Source organism: Marmota flaviventris, chromosome 10 (assembly GCF_047511675.1).
Source record: "Marmota flaviventris isolate mMarFla1 chromosome 10, mMarFla1.hap1, whole genome shotgun sequence".
NCBI classification, from domain to species: Eukaryota; Metazoa; Chordata; class Mammalia; order Rodentia; family Sciuridae; genus Marmota; species Marmota flaviventris.
In genome coordinates, this window is record NC_092507.1 from 119,389,620 (window position 1) to 119,412,733 (window position 23,114).

At 52.7% G+C, this 23,114-nt stretch overlaps 1 protein-coding gene across 3 annotated transcripts in view; it reads left to right on the plus strand.

Annotated features, from left to right (window-relative positions):
• Kcnn3 (potassium calcium-activated channel subfamily N member 3) overlaps nt 1-23,114 on the plus strand; it is a 152,513-nt gene that overhangs the window by 21,949 nt on the left and 107,450 nt on the right. The window lies entirely within an intron of this gene.

Genomic DNA, 23,114 nt, shown 5'->3' on the forward strand with positions numbered 1-23,114 from the left:
AGGGTTCAATTGAAAGGGAATGATTCTGACTTCTCTGCACCACATTTCCTCCTCTCTTAGATGCGGGTAAAAATGTTGCCTTTCCAACCCGAGAGGGTGACTGTGGGCACTGGGTATGAGAGCAGTCGGAAGCACTTTGTAAAACATTAAAAACTGAAGACAATGCAAAGTGGGGGTTGGATGTGATTGAGTTGCCAAGGAACCCAAAGAGACTTCACCATCATGACATCTACGTCTCTACTTCCTCTTCCTCCCTGGGGACCACTGCATGGTCTGAGCATGCCAGGCACTCGACTTCCGTGACCTGTGACCCGGGCGCTTGATAGACTCTTGGCTAAAGTGTCCACTAAGTGTTTGGTCACGTTTCTGACCGGAAGTCTCTTCATTTCTGTCATGGACTCTCTCCCCAACTTCAGATTTAAAGACTGTGTTTAACGAAGAAAGGACAGAAATCTCTCCCTCTAGAACCTTGGGTCGGGCTCTCCATTAAAGGTAGCAAAATTGCTTTATAAAGTCTAAAAGCTTGACAGGAGCACGTACTAATAATGCATGAATTATGCAAATCTGTGTGTAGTCACTTGATTTGCATAATGGAGGGGCTGGAGGAGGGGTGGGAGGGGAAAGGAGTGGGGGTGGGGCTCCCGCCCAGATCTGGGTCTACTGGGGAACCCCATCACCCCTGGGGTGGTCCCTGCTGGCCGAGCCTCTCCCCACCAGGCCTGTCCTCTGCCTCTCCATGGCCACCCCTCCTGCTGCCAGTCACCGAGGCAGGCCCCGGTTTTCTGAGGAGCTGCCTTCATTAAATCTCAGAGCCGCCCCTGGGCGCAGACAGCTTTCCCGAGAAGTCCCCTGGGTTGTTACTTCTCCGTGTCTGTCTTGCTGAAGTGTTGGACTTTGTTAAGTGCCGTCTGGAATCGTAACTGTGGCCGAGTGCCTTTTTCTCGGGCTCTCTGGGAAGTGAGAGTGAGGTGACTGGAGTGGGGGACTCCCCACCGGAGCCGCCTGGATTCTCTCTGGGTGTTTCTGACCCTGGCTTTGGAGGGGTCAGTCTCCGTCTGGAAGAGGCCTCCCCTTCTGCGTTTTCCTTCCAGCCTGCGCAGCCCTCGCTCATCTCAGGGCTTTTCAGATGTGATGAGGGCCGGGGTGGGGCCTGAGGGCACCTGAGACCCGAGCCCAGGGGCGCTGCCTGAAATCCTAGGATATGGGGGGCTCGGGCTGGGGGTGCCGGGAACCAACCTGCTGTGGAGGTCTCGCAGGCTGGGAGGGGCCAGGCAGCTGGCTTTCCCCCAAAGCACTGTTGCTTTCTGGATAATTCTGTATTTTGAACGGTGGAGGGATGTCAGGAGCTGGCCCTGGCTGAGGAGTGGGCAGGGGACCTGGTGTAGTTCCTGGAGCAGCTGAGCACAGAGTCAAGGCCCCAAACAGGCTCAGCCCAACTGACACACTTGTTAAGCACCGAGCTCACGGCCCGGGGGTCATGCAAGGGCCTGGGACCCGGGAGATATAAAAGCACTCTCATTTATTGAGCTCCTACTGTAAGTACTCAGCTCTGTGCTAAGCCAAACATATATATATATATTTAAATTTTTAAATGTGTTCTTTTTAGTTATACATGACAGTGGAGTATATTTTGACATATGATACATACATAGAGAGTGACTGCCCCTTCCTGTGGTTGTGCATGATGTGGAGCTACACTGGTCGTGTGTTCCCATATGAACATAGGAATTCACTCTCCTGTCTTTCCTGTCCTCATTTCCCTCCCTTCTCTTCATTCCCCTTTGTCTGATGGATGAACTTCTCTTCTTTCCTCTCCTCTCCTTATTGTGTGTTAGTATCCACATATCAGAGAGAACATCTGACCTTTGTTTTTTTTGGGATTGGCTTATTTCACTTAGCATGATAGTCTCCAGTTCCATTCATTATTATTATTATTTTTTTTTTTTTTGTGTGTGTGGTGCTGAAGATTGAACCCAGAGCCTCGTGCATGCTAAGCAAACACTCTACCACTGAGCCACATCCCCAGCCCTTCAGTTCCATCCATTAAATGGCAAATGCCATAATTTCATTCTTTTTTTATGGCTGAGTAATATCCCATTGTGTGTGTGTACCACATTTTCTTCATGCATTCATGTGTTGAAGGGCACCTAGGTTGGTCCCATAGGTGAATGGAGTGGCTATAAACATTGATGCGGCAGTGTCGCTATAGTGTGCTGATTTTAAGTCCTTTGGGTATATGCTGAGGAGAGGGATAACTGGGTCAAATAATGGTTCCAGATTTTCTGAGGAATCTCCATACTGCTGAGCCAAGTGTCTACGTGTGTCGTGTCATTAATGTTTATAAGAACTTCATGAAGTCACTGCTGTTACTGATCCATTTCATAGAGGATAAGTTAAGGTCATGTGGCCAAGAAGTGGCAACGGGGCTCTTAGGATGTTCTCAAAGCCTGTTCTCCTGGCTGCGATGCCTGGCACTTCTGGGGGTCAGGCCTGGCCATCTCCTAGGGGCCCTCTGGTAGCAGGGGTGTGAGCAGAAGGTGAGTGTGTTGCAGAGTGACAGATGCAGGGGAGGGGACGGGGAACCAGCAGCAGGGAGCATCACTGTGTCAGGAGGGCCAGGGAGGCTCACCGAGGAGGGACTGACAGACTTCCACTCTGAGCTGCTCAGGACGGCCCCAAGGCTGGGACTGGTGGGGGTGGCTGGTGAGGGGGTGGCCCCAGGGCCCCTCTGCTAGGCTGTATGTTCGGCAGGTGTGCTGACCTACCAGTCTGACCAGATGGCCCCCAGAACCAGGGACGGTGGGCACCCGAACTGGCTGTGGACCCTTTCTGTTTGGGGTGAGGCCATCATAAGCACTGCGGAGGAAAGGCCTGGGGGGACCCTCCTAGTCCCACCCCACTGTCACACAGAGGAGGACTCTGAGACCCAGAGTGGGTAAGTGACCTGCCTCAAGTCACACAGCCAGTGAAGAAATGGATCTCAGCACTTCCCATTCAGAGTGTTCTTGCTCATCCCTGGACTCTGCCTGCTCCAGGCTCCTTGCTCTCTGGTCATCTGTCTTACATCTTATGATCTTGCATGTGCTTCCCTTGTACCATCCCAAGGGGAAGCTCTTGGGCCAGCCCGGGGCTTTGTTCTGGAGAGATCTTCAGTGGCACTGTCTGTTGAGGATGGAACAGAACCTGCGGATCCCACCACTTCCAGGAGGCCCTTCATGGGCTCCCTGCCCCCATGCCCAGCCTTGCACACACCCTTCTGCCTGACTCTGCATCTCGCCCTGCTCACAATCAAAGGTGCCTGGGGGGGCACTGGCTCTGGGGTTGGGTGGGGGGACAAGTACGGAGCAGACAGAGCTGAAAGACTCTGCAGAAAGGTAGAAGCGAGGGGCTCCTTGCTGGAATCACAGAGGTGGGGACCAGGCCCCTGACTCTGTGCTGACCATCTGTGGGACGTCAGGCGAGTGCTGCAACCTGCGTGCCACTTTCCTCACTAAGAGGACAGATGACACGAGCATTATTGCTCAGGGATCCCCAGGCTTTGCTTCATTTTGGAATCACCCTGGGATCTTAAAAAAAAAAAAAAAAAAAAAAAAAAGGCTGTGCTTGGCTCCCAGCTGCTGGGTTCTGATTTCATCAGTTCAGGGGGCAGCCTGGATGTTGGGAGGTTTTGAAAAAACTCCCCCTGGTGATTCTAGAGTGTAGCAAAGTTTGGGAGCCAGTGTCAGAGGGTTTGTTGGGGATGAAGGGAGAGGTGCAGGGGCCTGGGGAGAACTTGATATATGGAGACGGTTGTCATCCATCTCACAGCCTCTCACTCCATGTACGTGGGGTCTGGTCGGGGAGAGAGGGGGTTCATTTTTATGCCATGATGGGTTTGTCTTGAGTGCTGACCTTCAAGTGGCTATGAGTGGTTGGTCTTTACCCAGAGAATTCCCTCCTGTTCTCTGGGCTACCCTCGGTCTTCCAGCTAGGCACCCGGGTTCTGATGAAGCTGGGGTGCTGAGAGGTGCCCTGAACACCTGGCGGGCCTCCCCTGAGGTCCCCTGAAGGCGTCTGGGGGACAAAGGCGGAGGACCCTGGTGTGTGTCTGGACTGGGCGACCTGACCGGGGAGCCTGGGGGAGGGCTGTGGGGGGCAGAGGCAGAGGAGGCTCCTGTGAAACTCCCCTCCCTGGCCCTTGGCACCGTGTGAGGCTCTGCGACCTGGGTGAAGGCTGGGAAGGAAGACAGCCTCCGATTCCCTAGCTGTCCTGACAGGAAGTGGTGCATCACTGGGGCTGACAGGAAGGAAACCGCCCTGCTGCGGGGAGGGAGAGAGAATTCTGGCTGGGGCTGAGGGAAAGGGGTTTGCTGTTGGGTCCCCTCAGGCAATTTCCGATTTCTGGGTTTCTTTTCCTTTGAATGACAAAGATTAGGTCTCACTAATGAGGAGCGGAGAGAGGGAAGCAGGAGGGGCCTGTGAGATTGGAGAGGTGGGAGCCCTGGGCTTTTAATCAGCGTCTTTCCTCCCAGCTCCCTGCTTCAGGGAACTGGAAGGTGACAAAGCATTTTGTGATCTCACACACCACTGTTGCCTCTCTCCACCAACCGTACCTTTTGCAAAATGCCTTTGATTCCTATTTCTTTTTTACCACCCCGAAAAAACAGTGACTCTTTTAATAGCACAAGGCCTTTAGGATCACTAAACAATCGCTTGCCAAATCCTACCCAAAGCACCCTCAGAATAGGCGCCTTTAATAAAATCTATCACCTTTAAGCCAGCATAAACCTGTGAAATTTGTACATTTCTTCTAAAGCATCTCTACAAATTTTACCATATTGAAATCACCACCCGGTGACCTTTCAGGAAATACTAGATAAATTGCAAGAGGTCAATAGACAAACCAAATGGAGTCAGGACAATTTCCAGGGCCTTCCCGGGCAGACTCTCTAGCGGGCCTTAGAGATCCCCGATTCCCTGCACCCCCACACCCCGAGCTCTGGGACCCGCCCCTGCCCCTCGGCCGGTGACCCCACCCAGCTCTGGGCAGAGAGGCAGCAGCTCTGGTATGTGGCTCCGGCACCTCGTCCGTCTGTGTTTGTCTCTAGGCTTCATCCTTCAAAACACTTCCCCCAGCCACCAGGGCTTCCAGATGTGCTCTTGGGGGTGGTGGGGCTGCCTTCCTGGGCAAGTGACAGAGAGTCCTTGGCCTTGCCAACGGAGAGCTGAGCTGGGGTCTGAGCCCTGTGACCTTCCCAGTGGAGCATTCTCTGTGCCCACGCCAGCGCTTGGTCCCCTGGGCGTCAGGACCCATTCTTTTGCAAGCCCGACTCCAGCCTGGCTGTGGTCTGCTGCCTGGGCACCTCCCTGCCCTGCCATTTGGTGGCGCTCAGGGGATGAGCACCATACTCACAATTTGGAAGGCGAACGGCCTGTGAAATCACATCACTTGGAGCCCTCCAAGGGTTCCCTGGAGACTCGCGGCTCCTTTGGGTTGTGGGAGCCTCTCACTCTCTTCCTCTGGGCACCTGCCAGGGCCCCGGAACAGTGATGGGGTGGCAGGGTGGGGGGTGGGCACCGCCCGAGGGCTGCTAATTGCTGTTTACTCAGTGGCCACGGTCACATGTTTGTGGGCTCATTTCATGGATAAGTGAACTCAGTCACCAGCCTGGCTACTGAGCCATCACGGTTCCATGACCTGTGTCAGCATCGGCAGGAGGTGCTACTCGGGTCCCCTAGGTCGCGGTTGCTGTTTTCCTGGTGAAGTTACAACCTCACCCAACCTCGGTTGTGGTCAGAGACCCCACCACCCTCCAGCACAGGGAGGGACGGAGGGAGAGCAGAAAGGAAATCAGAGGTTACAGACTATACACCGCGGTTGTCCCCTCTGTAGTTAAATAGCGTCACGAGGCACAGGGCGCTATCAAAGTGTCCCAGGTTCATTCACTCTTTAATTTGATAATTGATTCCACAAACATTAATGGAGTTGGGCACTCTGCTGGATGCCGGGGGCTGGGAGACACAGCAAGATGGCAGAAACCTGGCTCCCTTGCTCAGAGACCCCTGGATTGGTATGCAGATACCGAATGCATTAGGTTGTTCCTCACTGGGCGTCTGCATCAGGTGGGGGTGGCAGCTTCAGGAGGGTGGGGCAGGGGAGTCTTAAGAGGGAGCAGGGTCTTAAAAGTTGACTAGGAGTATGATAGACGAGAGTGTGATAGGCTAGGCGTGGTCTAGCCAGCACGTGCAAAGGCTCAGTGCAGAAAAAATAGAGTGCACTTTTGAAGGATTGGGGCTGGTCACTCCCCCTGGCCAGAGTCCATGTTGTGAGTGATCTGTGGGGCTGGAGAGGTGGGCAGGGCTCAGACTAGTATCTCACTTAGGGGTTCGCCTGTGTCCCAGGAGCTGTGGGGAGCTGCCGAGTGGTTTTAAGGAGTGGGGTGCGTGGTTTGTTTTTCACATTCCTTGCTGTGGAATCTACAGGTAGCGGAAGGAGGGTGAGGTCCAGGGCGCGTGATTCTAGATCCGCATCTCACAGCTAGGCGACTGAAGCCAAGCCCGGCATCCGTGTCCTGACCTGTAACGTGTCCCCGCCTGACATTTTCCACACCCGTGGCCGCCTCCATCTTTGGCCCCACACCCTTGGTTCTGTACGTGTCCATCCACCGCTGGCCACCTGATCTCCATCTCCTGGCTGTCCCCTGCTATCGTCAGCAGCTGGCGGCAGCTGGAGAGGTGAGTCCTCCAGGAAGAATGTGCACTCCTGACCCCTGTTGTCCAGCCACAGCCCGGCAGGGACACCTTCCTTCCTCCTGTCCTCTGTCCACCGGGCGCTCTGCCGCTCACAGCCCTGGGCCAGCTGGGTCTCTTCAATGAAGCAATCCACTCCCTGGGTTTGCCCCCCTTCCACCAGGCCCCCAAGTGACAAGAAGCAGCTGATGCAGGGTGGCCACCTGGTAGTCAGTGACATCTGTGAGGAGAGACAACAGTGCATCTGGCCGGTGGCCCTGACCGGGGTCTGGGGTGTCCTCTGTCAACCTCTGGAGGGGTCGCCTGCACTGGTTCTTCCTGCCCAGGGACCCCTGCGGCCACTCTGAGCAGCCCTTGAAAGAGCCACGGGGGGGTCACCACACACCTTGCCCTCCCTGCTCTCCCAGCCGGCTCTGTGCTGGGGAGGAGCCCCAGGGGTTGGCCGGGCTCTCTGTTTTCCTCCGTCTTTGATCACAGCTGTTATAGTTAAAGGCTTCAACAATGGGCTCTAAACAAATAAGTATCTGTTTAGTCAGTGGGATGTGGAAATTAAAGGTGACTCAGATTGCAAGTTCCCAACTCTAAGTGCTACTACCTGATGATCCCGTCTGCAGTGGAGTAGTTTTGCTTGGTTCTCCTCTCCTTGGGAACACGGCATGGTATTGCATTCACTCATTCACTCATTCATTCATTCACTCATTCATTCATTCACTCATTCACTCATTCATTCATTCACTCATTCATTCATTCACTCATCCACTCATTCATTCATTCATTCACTCATTCACTCATGCACTCATCCACTCATCCACTCACTCACTCATTCATTCAGCATTTACTGTGTATGTGCCAGGTCCTGTGTAGGGGATGGGGATGGAGAGACAGACAAGACCCAGTCCCTGCAAGCTAGAATCTGAGGTGAGCACTCCCTGGGAGTCCAGGGGCTCTACAGTTTCATTCGGAGCTCTATTCTTCTTTTGGGGGGGAGGGTACTGGGGATTGAACCCAGAGACCCTCTACCACTGAGCTACATCTCCCACCTTTTCTACTTTTTATTTTGAGATAGGCTCTCACTAAGTTGCTGAGGGTCTCCCTGAATTCCCCAGGCTGGCCTCGAACTTTTGATCCTCCTGCCTCAGCCTCCTGAGTCACTGGGACGGCAGGGGTGTACCACTGTTTCCAGCCAGAACTCTACTCTCTAGCTGGCACTCTGAAAGCCTGTTCCTAGAAAACAGAAATAGTGCAAGAGGGAAGAAATGTGGGTGCGGACAGTGAGGCGAGGGTGGAGGGAGGAGAGGAGAAATGAGAGAAAAGGAGAAGCAGACTCCCATGAGAGAGAGACACCAGGCAGTGCCCAGTTCCCAGTGGAGACTCAGAGCCGAGGGCAGCAAGAGCTCGGGGAGGGAAAGGCCTCATGCTCTCTGAGCTCTGCCCTGGCCACTCCTGCTTGGTGCCTTAGTGTCCCCATCTGTGAATGGAGGCTTTGGACTAGAGATCTCAGAGATCTGTTTAGAACTAACCTATGTGTGGTGAGGGCCTGTGGGTCTGGGCAGGATCCCGAATGGAGGGCACATCAGCAGAAGACCCAGTGACCCTGCAGCTCCCATCTCAATACCGAGGGACGGCCCCTAAGGGCCTCTGGGAGCCCTGATATTGCTTCACTTGAAGGTGGAGGATAGAAGACCGTGAGTCTCCATGTTTGTGTATTTTTGATCTGGACACACTCTTCTGGAAGCCCCCCCCACCCCTTCTGTTAGTAAGTCACTTGAAACATTCGAGGTAGATAAAGGACTGCTCTGTCTGGCAAACACACATCATCTGGCGTATTTGGCCAGGTTCCTTGGGGTGCTGTCCCCTATACCTGGCCATGGGGTCATGCTAGACCACAGAGACCCGAGGGTCACATCCCAAACTCTCATGGAGGTCACACCCGCCGGTCTGTGGAGAAGACTTGGAAATGTTTTTGGCAACAGAGTGTTAGAAGAACTGGGGCTTTCCCGTGTGACCTTGGGTGATTGCTTAAATAAGTCACGCCTCAGTTTTTATGTCAGTGAGATGGGAGTGGCTCTCCCTATCTCCCAGGGATCAAATAGGAAACTGTGCATAAAAGTGCTTTGTAAACAGGAAAGCCCTAAACTGACGTCCAGGACACAATGAATCGGTGGCAAGTGTATTCTGATAATCAGCCCTCTCCCCGGGTACAGCCTTTTCTGTGCTGAGAAATTCAAGCCACCAAGGGTTAAAGCAGGCTGGGCCCATGACTGCGATTGTCCATCGTTGATGGAATAAACTTTAAAGGAGTGACATATAATGGCAATTAATCCAGGCACTTTGACACTGACTTGCTAAAAATAGTGTCTACTAATAATCACTTTGATTCGGCAAAATGACGCCTGTCCATGAGCCTGGCTGGGGCAGGATGAGCAAAGGTCTGCTGGAGGTGATGCTGCAGCCCACCACGGTGGGGTACGGAAGCTGGGAGACGGGGGCAGAAGAGCAGGGAGGGGCCCCAACTCCCTCAGACCTTACGTCAGCAAATGCTGTCCGTATAGGAGGATCATCAGATTCTACACTGGGACCCTTTTGAGAGTATCATGTTGGTAATTACACCAGGTAACATGCACTAATGACTCCCGGGTAGCCGGGATGTCCCATCGCCCTGCTGGTGGCCTGCACTAAGCGCGTGGGAATGCTTGGCAGCTGCAGAGCGTTCTCACATTGGTTGTCTGCTCTGCCTCATGACAACCCTGGGATGGAGGAGTGTTGCTCTCATTTCATGGATGTTGAGACTGTGATGCAGCCGAGTGCTTTAGCTGTAGGCTATGGCCTGGCTTTCCCGGTGGCTGACCCCAGGCAAGCAGAGGACAGAGAACCAGGATCAGGAGCACTGCAGCTGGGACTGTGCCCAGGGCTTGTCTGTCTGGGGCAATCAGGAGGCTGGAGCTTCAAGTCTGACTTCCCTACTTCCAAGCTACGTGATCTCGGAAAACTATATAAACCGCCCCGTGCCTCGGTGTCCTTTTTTTGGGGAGGATTACTTGAGATCCTATATGGAAATGGATGGATGGAGTCGGGGCCTGTCACGTAGCAGGCCCTCAGCAAACCCTTGTAGAGTTTGTGTCTGGAGGGTTCCCAGAAGCAGTGCCCTTCAGCGGGGCACATCCTTCTGCCTTAAAACAGCTTGAAGTGGAACCAATCAAGGGGGACTGAGCTGCTGCCTTGATTTGGGGGTGCCTCGAGTTCTTGGGGGAAGGAAGGAGATAAAATGAGTCCATGTAGGAACCGAGAGATTCCTGGACTCTCCCGGGCTGTGGATAGTCTGGACACGAGGCGGGGACTTCAGGTCTTGCAACCCCTCGAGGCTCTGCCCTCCCGGCCTGTGGCCCCAACTTTCTGGGCCCTCCAGTGAGCTTTCTCAGAGAGGCCCAGTGACATTGCTGGCATTGATGGTGCTCGAAACAAAAGGTAGGCAGGTTGGCAACGGTTTGGTGCCAGAGAACCTGTGTGTGTGAGAGGAAGGTTCTAAAAGTAACCACGTCCAGCCTATTAATAGCCGTGTTTGGTCTCTACCTCTTCTATCAACATCATCCATCACATCCCAACAATTGAAGAGCCGGTGCCAAATGGTTAGGAGTTAACAACTCGTGGCTGCGCCGGGTTTCTGAAAAACAGAGTTTCCACTCCTTCTGCGGCGCTGAAATGCCAATTGTTTCATGCCAACTGGTTATTTTTCCAGACCATTTCCCTTTATTTATGTTTAAGCTTTTGTGTTTTTAAGCGAAAGGAAGATGGAGAACCTGGAGAAGGTGATTGTTATTTCTCCCGATTTGCCCTTGAACGAGCCACGGGAGAAAGGTTCCTTTTTTTTCAAACCTGAAGCGAGATCCTGCAGAGGCTGGAGACAGGGGTCTGGCCCTCTCCACGAGGGTTGGGGACAGTGGCAGGAAGAATGGGCCTCTGGGAGAAAGGCCAGCCGACCCTTGGTAGACCAAGGGCAGGGCTCTCCCTGGGTGTGGCCTCGGGAGGGACGGAGCCCTTCTCTGGGCCTTGGGTTCCTGGTCTGTAGGATGGGGGTGTTGGATGAGCTGCCTTCCAGCCAAGTCTGGACGATGGGGGAGGATGCGCTGCCTCACGTTCGTTGGCAGGACCAGGGGAATGGGGGAGAAGGGAGACGCTGCTGCCCCCAGAACACAAGAAACTCCCAGAAGCCTCCAAACAGACGGGGCTGGTCTTTATCTGGGAAACTCCAGAGCAGCCTTCAGAGACGTCTGCCGAGCCTGCCAGGCACTTGTTCTCTCACCATATGTGATTTCTGGGTATCTTGAAATTTTCACTTGGCCCAAACATTGCCAGACTTGAGGGACGGTTCTGCCCAGAGTGGGGACGGGAGCGGGTTTGCCTCCCAGGTGGGGAGTGGTCGGTGTTCTCCACCTGGAATTCTCCCACGCGGTCGGGAGGTACAGATGGGGCTGTGGTGTGGCTGCGGGGCCTCAGCGGCTTCTGGTGCCGACGGGTAGGAGCAGGGGTCTCGGGGAGGAGAGAGGGGGTCGAGCTGGAGCGGGGTCTGTCATTTTAGCAGGCTTTGCTGTGTCATGAATACGGAGGTGTGTTCCTCTGTGGCTGTCAGGTGGTACAAATCCACAGCCTGACTTCACTGCAGATGAACGTGGCCAGCTCCTCGTAATTAGCTGACCAGGAAAGATGGGATCCTGTGTGTGCATGTTGCGGGCAGATGACCTGAGCAGGGTAGGGCGACTGTGGACCAGGCCTGGGGCCGGTCAGGTGGGGAACCTGTTCTGCTGGGGACTCACTGCCCTCTGAAGAGCCAATCGATTTCCTGCTGCTTTAGTGGTTTGGGGGCCAGAGAGGTTTTAATAAGAGAAAAGGAAACTACTTCAGAGCCAGCCATCCAGCAAGCACATGCATTTGCTTTAAATAGTCTAGAACACTTAAGAAAATGGGAACTTTTGCAATCTGGATGGAATACAGGGAGGATGACCCTGGCGAAGGGAGCAGTGGGTGGTTGCAATCTTCCGGCAGGACTGAGTCATACCTGGAGAGTGGATGAAGGGTCAGTGGTTTGGGGACTGCACCCCGAGGCTGGCAGGAGGAGTACTGGGGCTGGGACAAGAGACCTTCTGTATGCGCCTCCTAGATGAAGGTGTGGTGTGGGGATCTTCAGAACCGATGTGTGGTGGCAGGAATGCAGTCATCAAAGCTGGAGAAGGGATTTTCTTATTTTTCTTTCTGGGATTAGGGATTGAGCCCAGGGGTGCTTAACCACTGAGCCACATTCCCAGCCCTTTTATATACATTTTTTTTATTTAGGGACAGGGTCTCGTTGAGTTGCTTAGGGCCTTGCTAAATTGCCGAGGCTGGCTTTGAACTTGTGATCCTCCTGCCTCAGCCTCCCGAGCCGCTGGGATTACAGGTGTGCACCACTGTGCCGGGCTGTAGGGGTTTTCTGACACCATTGCCGCAGTGTGATTGGAGACTGGCCGAGAGCAGTCGCTTCCACAGCGGGGGAAGGTGGAAGATAATCGGCCGCAGATTGCTTGTTGGAGAAGGACGTAGAGTGAGCAGGTGACAGATCTGAAGGTGACTTCCAGGATAGGGATTCAGACTTTTGGAGAACAGAGGAGTTTAGCGTCTGTTGTAGGAAAGGCAGATGGGCGGGGCTGCCTGCCCCTATGACGCTGCCCTGGGAGCCCCAAGCCTGGGCTCTAAGGTTTGCTCTAAAACAGGCTGCTATCTGACGGGGGGAAAGCCAACCTCCCTGGGCTCAGAGTCCTCGTGTAGAATGAGGGGTGGGGACTCTGAGCTCTAAGGGGACCTCTGGGTGTGGCCTTGAACACTTCTATGAGATCCCTGTGTGTCTATTTGTGGGGGGGGGCTCACTTGGTGAGGAAATTGGCATAGACACCTGTGGTACCCTAGATCAGGACTTCACAGAGGCATTTGTTTGGCCAAGCACCTGAGGAAGCTAAAGGCAGACCAGTGGAAAAGTCAGAGCCAGCCAGGTACAGTGGGGCACATCTGTGATCCCAGCACCTAGGGAGGCTGAGGCAGGAGGATTGCAAGTTTGAGGCCAGCCCGAGCAGTTTAGCAAGACCTTACTTATAAACAAACAAACAAATAAATCTGGGGATGTATCATCTCAGTGGTAAAGTGCTCCTGGGTCCAATTCCTAGTACCCCCAAAAAGTCAAAGCCATCCAAGGTAGAACCTCTTAAGGGCTGCCTCGAGAGGAAGTGAGTTCCAGTCTCTGGAGGCCATCGAGCAGAGACTGGATGATCACGTGGCAGGAACCTTACTTAGGTGAGCCATTAAACGATATGGCTTCTAATTTCCTCCAACTCCAAGATTCAGGGACTCATTGCTTATGTGTCTGACCATCTGTTTGATGGTGTCTCAGGGCTTCGACGGCAGCCCACCTTCTGGCCCCCACCTTAGGGCAGCTGGTGTCTCTCCTGCCCATTTTGGCATCAGAAATCTTCACTGAAAGCCTGGTGCTTCGGCCTCACCTTCAGGGATCTGAGTGAATTGTTTGGGGTCAGGGTCAAGATCCCTCATTTCCAGGACTTGGGCTGGGGTGCCTGACGGGCGGGCGTCTAGCCTAGCTCTGAGCCCTCAGGAGGGAGGAGAACAGCCCCTCCGGTTTCACATGGAGCTCACAAGTTGGAGGCCGTGGTCACCGTTTCACGTGCATGTCTAACAGACCTTTGCCCAACGCCTGTTCGGTTCTGGAAGAGTCCCAGTGGGCCGAGTTTGACCACCTTAGGAGCAGGAAGCACTGAATAGCCTTTCAAAAGAGCTGGTCGTGAGTGTATCCACCTCCCGCCCTGAACACGGGGCCTGGCCTCGGCAAGCACGGGATGGACGTTTGGTTTGTGGACTCTTGGCCAATATTGTGAGTGGCCAGGAAAATACATTATAAGAAGCGTGCAGGAGGGAGTTCACCATGTGCCGGGTCCCCTCTGCCCAGACCTTGTAAAGAAAACCGTCTCCTTAATTGCAGTTCTGTTTGGGCCTGAAGGGGTGACCCGGGCAACTTGATATTTTGGGAGCAGTGGTCTCCCAGGTGACCTTTTCTTGCTTTCCTCAGGGCCTCAATGGCACAGTGGGAGATGCAGGGCCTGGGGAGGATCATTTCCTCCTAATTGGTGTCCTGGTCCTCACGCTGGCTGCCCTAAACATAACCAGGCCACCCTCTGCTGAGACCTGAATGTCCTTGTTATTAACTGCATGATGTCCCTCAGACATCAGCTCCTACCTCCATCTGGAAGTGACAAAGATGAGGGCCACAGGGAAGTGCCCCAGGTCAAAGTCACTTTGTGAGTTTTATTCTGAGACCGTTGGCTCCCCTCACTTGGTCAGCATTTCCTGTCTGTCCCCCGTGCCTCACCAGGCCTGGGCCACACTTGCAGCAATGACACAGGCCTCCAGCCCTGACCTCGGCTGTTCACTGTCCCCCCTGCCACTAAGCCACTGAGGTTTCATGGTGACACAGTTGGGGCCTGGTGCCAGCCAGGAAGGCTGTTGCCTCCCGAATTGCCACAAGATTCCCTGCAAGACCTCAGCTGCAAGAGTGCCGGTCTTTGGGTCAGTCTGGCCCGGGCTCTAATCTAGCCTCTCCCTCCTCCTTGCCCAGGGACTGTGGACAACTGGCCATTCCTCGCTGGGCCTCGGAGCCCTTACCTGCACCATGGGTCCATGGAGCTGTTTTGAGGAAATAACACGGTGAATGCAGTGCCTGACCCACGGCCAGTGCGTGGTCCCTGTCAGTCATCTGGTGTTAGAGTCTGTAAACAAGTCAAAAATAACACCTGGCATTTTGCCAGGGGAATGTTAGAGTTGGTAAACAAGTCTGGATGGTGCCTGGCAAAATGCCAGAGGGAGTGGTTTGAGAAGTAACAAAAACAAGCCATTGAGTGTGGAGATTCCTTATTGGTTGACTGATGTATCTAGTTTATGCTAATTAGATAAGCTGTGTGGAATGTATAAATACTGCTCCTGTCCTGCAATAAACGGCTCCTACTCCTGCTGTATCAACGTACACAAGTTATTCGTCACCCCCCCGGCTAGTTTGCTGCAGCTGGACTGCGGCAATCTGGTGCTGGGGACTGAACTCAGGGCCTTGCCCATGCCGGGCCAGCGCTTTCCTCTGAGCTCTGTTCCCCGCCCGTCGGTGGTTCTTGGAATCATCTCCTTTAGTTTTCATGAATTTGGATTTTCAGGATAGAAGCAGTTAGCTGCTTGACACGTCTCTAAATTTTGCTCCCTTCGTTCAACTATCAACATTTAATATTTAGGGACCTACTGTGGACAGTCGTCTGAGGGGGGAGACGGGGTAGAGCAGGTGAAATCTGAAAACCTGCCTTCGGGGGCTTGCTTTCTGATGGGAGTGCAGACAACAGATGGCATCGGAGTGACAGTGGGTTTAGACGGCCACCCCAGCTGGGGTAGGGCCGAGAGGGCCACGGACACCAGGCGTGGTCAGCCTCAGGAAGGGCCCAGCGCCCAGCAGGGGTCAGTGGGGTGTCTGGCACTAGATTTATATTTGGGGTAATATTTAGGCCAATGGCAGCCCCCAGCTGAGATGATGGGCCTAAGAACCTCGGGTAAGGGTGGTAACTGGGGAGTACCGAGGACTGGGCCCCAAGAAGCCATCCACTCCCGGGGACAGATCAGACCCCCACCTAACGCTGGTCAGCTGGTGCATAATGACATCTGATCCGCAGAGGACAGTGGATGAACTGATGTCAGCTCTTGGCCACCTGGAATATGCCTCACGCGTCCCCCAGGGGTGCGGTGGGCGAGCCCAGAAAGGAAGCAAGTCAGAAGAAGAAAAGGTGGCTGTGAGGTCGCGTCCGTCCCCTCTGAGCTCCGGGACCTGTGGTGGACAGCACATCCCCACAAGGGGCTCAGGAAGCTGGAAAATGAGCCTGGAGCCCGGATCCTGAGATTTGGGCGTGGCAGTCCACTGTGGCAGGTGCTGGGAAGGAAACAGTCCCCCGGTTCCGCCTCTGCACAGCCCAGGACCCGCGCTGTGCGCTCAGGTCACAGGGTCTGTGAGAGGAGAGCGCTCAGAGCCCTTCGCCCCGAGCGGGTCGGCCGCTGGCCTCCTGTCACTCTTGGGATGGAGGGAGAGTCAGCTGCCTGTCCAGGGCCACCTCCTCTCGTCCTTGCCACATGCCAGCCAGGAGCCCAGAGGAAATGCTTGCAGATCTTCCCGGGCAGTCTGCTTCCCGGCCATTTTTGACTATTCCAGCCCTGCTGGTCCTCAGGGACCCCTCCTCCCTCTTTGCTGCCCTGCACTGGGGCAGGACCCAGCCCTCGGGGAGAGGTGTGATGGGAGGGGTGGTGGTGCAGAGGGCAGCCCTTGGGGCGAGCTTCTGGGAGCTCTTGCGCAAGATTCAGGCTCAGCAGGCTCAGGGTGGGGGGTGGGAATCCTCGGCATCTTGCGCAGTGTCTGGACTCACAGGGCTCGGTGGAGAGATGTGTGTGGATGAACAAAGGAATGTTTGGCCCATTGTCAAAGGTGTCTTTCTGAAATGCTTGGAGGTATCTTTGTAGATTGTTGAAACCATCAAATGCTGATACTGGAGGTGTATTTAGCAGCTCGGGACCGAGGACCAACTGTTTCCCACCTGGGATCTGTGTGGAAAGAGAAAGGATATTTGGCCACTGAAGAATGGGAGCATTTCTTTGCATGCAAAACGAATACGTCTTATTTTTTCTTTTATTTATTTATTTTAATTTTATTTTTTTAGTTGTCGATGGACCTTTATGTTATTTATTTATATGTGGTGCTGAGGATCGAGCCCAGTTCCTCACACAAGCTAGGCAAGCGCTCCATCACTAAGCCACAACCCCAGCCCCATATGTTTTGGTTTTAACATACATTATCTCACATGCAGCCGCCAACGTCTGTGGATTGTAAGTCTCCATCTCATCTGAGGATTCCTGGTTTTCAGAGAAGGAATCAGAGGCCCAGAGAGGTTGAGTGGCTCAGTGTCATGTAGCTAATAAGTGGCAAATACATGATTTGAATTCTGGCCTGCTGGTTTCAAATTCCAGGTTAGGAAGAGATGACAAAACTCCTCTTTGGAGCCAGGCACGGTGGCATGTGTCTGTAATCACAGAGATTTGGGAGGCTGAGGCAGGAGGATTGCAAGTTCAAAGCCAGCCTTGGCAACTTAGTGAGGCCCTGAGCAACTTGGCAAAATCCTGTCTCTACTTAAAATATAAAAAATGGCTGGAGATGTGGCTCAGTTGTTAAGCACCCCCCTGGGTTCAATCCCCGGTACAAAATAAAACAAACACAACAACAACAACAACAGCAACAACCACCACCCCTCTTTGGTCTCCATGGCTAAAAATAGGAGCCTCATCATGGTCTGTGGAGCAGATGGCGTCAGTGGGTTTTGTGGCCGATCTTCATATCCACAATTTTATCATGTATGGAAATGCGGGGAGGGGGATTAATTTAAGAAGGAACTGTTGGGATGTCCCTTTTTACCTGTGTGCGTCACGGCCCGTTTGCACCTGATGGGTACAACCATATTTCAGGGACTAGTTAGTCCCAGAGTCTTTCCCGCGGGGGACTGAGGTGTGGAAGAGTGAAGTGACTGTCCGAGGCCAGGCGTTGACCAGAGGCGGCTGCGGCCCACTGCTCCCCCTGAAGCCACGTGCAAGGCTCTCCTCTTGTTGGGGGCAGCTGGATGCTGGCACCTCCTTCTCAGGCCTGTCAGAGGGGACAGCATGGCCTGCTTGCTCCGTTCTCAGGAAGACAGGACACAGAGGGCCTGAGCCATTCCAGGCCGTGAGTGCCTCCAATAGGATGCTACTGTAGGAGCCCCGGGGAGGTGGCTCTGCGGGCACTGGCAGGTCCATGACCACAAATGAAATCAGGGAGCTGGACGTGGAGGGGAACCCGGGGCTAAGACGCGAGCCCGAGGGGGAAAGATCAGAAGCTGAGGTCACAGGAAGGGCGATGCGGGCACAGGGCGGAGGAAGGCCCTGGCTGTGGGCTGGCGAGAGAGCCCGGATCCAGGTCTCCCTGGAGAACAGCAACCAGGAATGTCCCTTCCCCGCCCACACAGGAGGGACTGGCTTAATCCGCGTAGCATTAATTAGCAAGAGTGTCTAATTAGGACAACCATTGCAGAACCACAGTATTAAGCTGGTGCTGAATGTCAATCAATTTTGGAAGCTCTCCATGAAACTGAAGGAAAAGTTGACCTTATTAAACAGAAAAGATTTCTAAATCAATTATTTCCTGAACTGAATTGACAAAACATAGTGATGTCAGGAAGGTACACCGGACCTTATTTCAGTAAATAGGGATTCTAGATATTATCGCCTGTTTCCCTTTGGGGAAACAGTGACAGAAATCATGAATGGACCCCATATGCACACACACACACACACACACACACACTCAGAGGGCATCGGCTTGGTCAGGAAGGAGCCTACACACTCTCTTCTCAGTTAAGTCTGCAAGTAGAGTTTTCTGTTGGTTCCAAGGCTGCAAACAATAAAACATATTTAGAACTTCACAGTCTCTGGGAAGATCTACTGTAATCATTACAGTTTTGGCCTGTCTTTGGAAGCTACAAGACGGGCCAAGACAGCAATTTATATGGCTGGCTCCGCGGCAGGGGACACACTCCATCACACTCTGTACTGCCTCCAGGGAGGAAGGACTGGAGCAGATCTGAGAAGCTTCACTGCAGAAATTGGAGGGCCAGCAGAGCCTGCCGGAGGCCAGTTGGGGTGCTGGAGCCCTGCTTGATAGATCTGGGGGTAAAACCCGACTTCTTCAGATCCCGACTTTGCCATTTGTTGGCCATGCCCTTGGATAGCTTGTGTAACCTCTTGGAGCCTCCGTTTCTTCCTCTGTAAAATGGGCGGATGATGCCCACTTTGCATGGTAGGCCCCTGTCATACTACTTTATTACAGATTATTGTCATCGTTGAGAAGTCACAGATCTGTAGAGCCCTGGCTCATGGTTTGGAGCAGAACAAGGACCACGTGGTGGGGGGCATCTCCCAGGAACGAGGCTTGACCTCCTGACCTGCTAGGAACTTCCTCTGGATTGCCCGGGGGTAGAGCCAGATTCCTCTGGGATGACAGGAACACATTGTCTCATAAAAAACCTAGGACATCTTTCTTTTCTTTTTTTTTTTTTTTGGTACCAGGGATGCTTAACAACTGAGCCACATCCCCAGTACTTTATAAAATATCTTCACTTTAGAGACAGGGTCTTGCTAAGTTGCTTAGGGCCTCACTAAGTTGCTGAGGCTAGCCTCGAACTCATCATCCTTCTTTCTCGGCCTCCAGAGTTACTGGGATGTCACGCGGGCACCACCGGGCCTAGCAGCCTGAAGCATGTTATGTAGAAAAATCTGGTCTATGGCTAAAATCTGGGTTAGTTTTGTGACCTTGGAAAAGTCATTTCAATTCTCCAACCCTGTGTTTTTTCATCAGAAAAATGGAAGACATTATAACTTAGTACACAGAAGGAAGATTTGAGGTAAGTGTGTAAAGGACCTATTCTGGAAGCTCTCAATGAATGTTAGGTAAAAATAAAAGTGCTATTGCTAAGTGCTTCCAAGAAGCACTTTCTTCTCCTACTCAGAGCATCAGATAGGTTATGGAGGTTGCGCAGTGTAATGTCGTTGTTATGCTGTGAAGCCACAGTGTCACCTGAGGTGGATATGAAACCCTCAGTTCAGCCCCAGGGCTACAGGAGGCCCCAGGCTCCACTTGGCAGGATCGTATAATCTCCCGCTGTGAGTTGAGAAGAGTTACTGTTAGAGCACGGAATGGCCATCCAGTAAATGAAATGGCGTTCAGGAATCCGCAGTCTCTCTTCCTTTATCCCCATCCTAGGATGGGCTGAGGCTCCCGGGCACTCCTACTGACAGTCACTCAAGGCACGGAGGGCACTTGCCACATCCCCAGTCCCTTTTTAATTTTTTATTTATTAACAGGGTCTCATCAAGTTGCTTAGGGCCTCACTAAGTTGCCGAGGCTGGCTGTGAACTTTCAATCCTCCTGCCTCAGCCTCCTGAGCCTCTGGGATTACAGGTGTGTGCCACCACGTCTGGCTCAATCATTTTCTACAGAAGTGTCTTTTAGTGACTATATAGTGTTTCATCACTGTCTGCGCTGAGATTGAATGAACCGCTTGAATATTCTTGGGCCTTTAGGAATAAGTGGCTTTAAATTATGACTTTCATCAAACGGGACCCAGTTCCTATGCATCCTTGAGTGTGAGGGATTATCATTGTCAGTGAAAAGAGCTGAGTCACAGCGGAGAGAGGTTGACCAGTTGGCTACAGGACTCCCTCCCGGAATCAGGAGTCTCTTTTTAGTCCTTAAAGGAGAGAGTCGGGGCACAGCAGGTGTGGCAGGCGCCCCGCCATGTGGTGTATGGCAGCTAATTAGCAAGGCCTGTGCTGCTACTATCGCCCAAAGAACCGTATCAATTTTAGGCTTCACTGGAGTTCGGGCAGCAAAGATGATAATTGAACATCTTAGCAAATAAAAAACATTTCCGGTCCAGCCAGGCTACTTCGACATGTTTTCTCGATATGAAAAAAGGGGGAGGGCTTATTTATTTATTTATTTATTTATTTGATTGACGTGTGATGGGGAATGCAAGGAAATCTGCAAAGTATCAAGCATCTCCATTGATCCATTTCACAGCTTGGTCCCTGCAAAGATGGAGCAGGCCCAGGAGGCTGCACCGGCTAAAACTAAGAAGCAGATGGAGTTTTGCCTTTTAATGGAAAGCCTTCAAGTTTTAGGACAAATGGAAGAGGCTTGAAGGAGAGGAGACGGTATCTGGCCCTTTTCCCTTCACCTCTTCCTCTAAAAATGATGGAAATAGACTTGGATTCTGATTCCAGTTCATTTCTGCCAACAGAAATAAATTAGAGGCGGAGATGTGCAGCTGATCCCAAACTTTTCCTCGGGGTAGGCGTGATGCTCCCCAGATGCTTTCAGACCCTTTTGAGATGAAGGAGATGGTCCATTTCTGGCTGGAAGCCGGCGTGAGCTCTCCCCAGGCCGTTCCTGCGGGGAGGTTCGTGGTCACAGAGTCCAAGCATCTCTGAACTCATTTCCTGCTCTCTTGAGCCCCAGCTCTATCTGGGGGTGGAAGGGGGTACTTCCAGCATCAAGTTGGGCTTCTAGAGATCAGAACCTTCTCGAAGGCAGAACTGGGTTCTGTTGATTTGTGTTCACATTGTGCCAGCAAAGCACCTGTGCCCCTTGAGACACATGTGCTCAGGAAGTGACAGCAGGCTGCTCTTCATCAAACTGTAGAACACGGAAGAGACTAAAGGAAAACTGGCTTCTGTTTAGAAAATCTTTTTGTTGTATTTTCGTTTTCATGTTTTATCATTTGCTGTGCTGGGGATCCAACCGAGGGCCCCCAGCTTGCTAGGCATGTGCTCTCTCTCTGTGCTGCACCCCCCGCCCTAGACCATCTTCTGCACGGTGCAGACTGGGGACCTTTCTCCACGGCGGAACAGCACCATGCAGGGTACAAAGTTGGAGTTTGTATATAAGCAAGACCAGAAACTTCTGGCACGTTCTACAGCGTGTAGTACACTGTTGGGTACGTAGACGGTGCTCAACAAATGAAAAGTGGCTGAAATCGTTGTAAGAGTGAACAGATGAGCAAGAAGGTCACTTCATTGGTTCTAGCTATCAAGTGGGCCTTGACCCCGAATCTAAGAAATAAATGATAAGATTGACAGAGACCAGTGAGAGCCTCTTTCACTGTCTCAGCCCATAGAGGATGGATTGAGAGCACAGATGTGGGCATCTGAGAGTCCTAGGTCCAAGTCCCAAGCCCTCCTCTTACACCAGTGGCTGCTATATGGGACAATATTACCTAATCCTGCAGATCTCCGTCGAGTATGTGTGTGTGTGTGTGTGTGGGGGGGGGTCTGGGGATTGAACCCAGGGTGCTCTACGACTGAGCTACATCCCCAACCATTTTCATTATTTATTTTGAGACAGGGACTTGCTAAGTTACCGAGTCTGGACTTTAACTTGTGATCCTCCTGCCTCACACTCCCTGGTCACTGGGATTACGGCCTGTGCCACCATGCCCACTGTCACATCCGCCTTTGAATGCTTCTCTGACCTGCCCACAGTGACATTGCGCTTGCTTGAGCTCTCCTAACTCTTCTATAGATCCTACTTGGCAGTGAATCACGTCTATCTTCAAAACACCTTCCACTGAGACGTATCTACACCTGTCTACAGAGTAGAGTATGATATCAACACAAATACTCAATGTGTCCTGATCAAATCAGGGTAATGAGCATTTCTTTCTCCTTAAACATTACAATTTCTATGGCTGACTTTTGTACTCTTCTACTAATTTTGAAATACGTCATAGATGGCTACAATCATGGTTGCCCTGCTGTGCTACAGAAAACCAGAACAGAGGACTCCTATCTGACCATGTTTTGGTCTCTTGTTGTCTTAAGCTGTTATTTAGGCCTGCTTAAAGAATTCTCACATTTTCTCCTGTTTCCTGTTGGAGAGTGCCCGGAGGTCAAGGTCCTGATTTTGAACTCTGGCGTATGGTCACTCACCCCTCTGGGCCTCCACCTGTAATTAAGGCCGTAGGTTATTGTGAGGATGCACAGGTGAAACCACTTTGTAAACTTTGGTGGAGATTGCACCGGTCTAGTCACTAGTCCCTGAGGACAGAGGTCGTTCGTTTCCTAGGTGGCATGCACCTCTCAGGACTTAGAGTACTTGGAAACGCTGCCAGGACCTACCGCCACTCTTGCTCAGGGCTGTGTTCCTGTCTTCCTTTGGGACTTGGAGCCAACTGTCCTTCCAGACTCCCGATGCTCAGGAGAGCACCAAATCCTAACCCAGCTGCTGGTTTGTGGACAAAAAGTCAACAAACAGAAATGGTGGCCAGCACTTACCGAGCCAGGCGTGGTTGTGGGTTCTCTCCGTATACTTGCCCCTTCCCCCCAATGGCCCTGTGAGGTAGGAAATGATATTTGCTCATTTTATACATGATGCCACTGGGTGCAGAGAGGTGTAGAAGTGGCCTGAGGTCACTCAGCTTTAAGTGGCTGTGTTAGGGTTTGGACCCAGCAGATTGGCCCAAGAAATATGCTCCCGAGCCAAGACCCAGATTCTCTAGTCACCCTGCTGCTGAAAGGTGCAGTGAAGGCCATGTGGCCACCCCTCCCCAGCCCTAGCAGGAGGGACCCCCAAGGGCCTTCCCCTGCCTTGGACCCACCTCTGCTCCCGTGCTCACCCCACTTCTCCCTCCAGCAGTTCGTCTGCTTCTCTTGCCTCCGTCCCCTGCCCTTGGCCCAAGCCAGGAGACGGG